Raw genomic sequence first — 521 nt, 5'->3', positions numbered from 1 at the left:
CCAAAAGTTCCGGAGGTCATCTCCTGGAACTCTCAAGAACAAGGCCCATCTTACATGCAAACTCTGCTACTGCGCAAACATAGGTTGCAATTAAAGAGAAATTGCAAGGCCGTCACAATGGCCCGAGGCCAATGCTCTGACTAAGTCAATTTTCTCTTGCAATCACCATGCCGCCGTTCACAGAGAGATCTCCCCATTCACTTGTGACGCGACGCACAATCCAAGGGATAGACGCGAGCTCGCCCTTGAAAGGCCACTTTCCAAGGCATCCCCCGATGACACATTGGAATGACAACCGCTGTCAAACCATTTCCCAATGTTGTGCCGATCGAGTTGGCACGGAGCCGCTAGACGAGGGCTCCCGTTTTAGATCGAGTTTTAAAATCACCAAGAAGACGCGGTGAGGGCTGGCAACCGCTGCCAAACCTTTTTTCCGAAATTGCGCCAGCTGAGTGACTAGAAAACATGCTTTACGCGATAGGCACGCAAAAAATTTTGCTAGAGCGCCAAGCACCCACCTC

The sequence above is a fragment of the Cupressus sempervirens genome, chromosome 2 (assembly GCF_028749045.1).
Source record: "Cupressus sempervirens isolate cs-2001-9-10 chromosome 2, ASM2874904v1, whole genome shotgun sequence".
In the NCBI taxonomy this organism is placed as follows: Eukaryota; Viridiplantae; Streptophyta; class Pinopsida; order Cupressales; family Cupressaceae; genus Cupressus; species Cupressus sempervirens.
The sequence above is the reverse complement of the archived record's forward strand: the minus strand, read 5'-3'. Positions refer to the sequence as shown.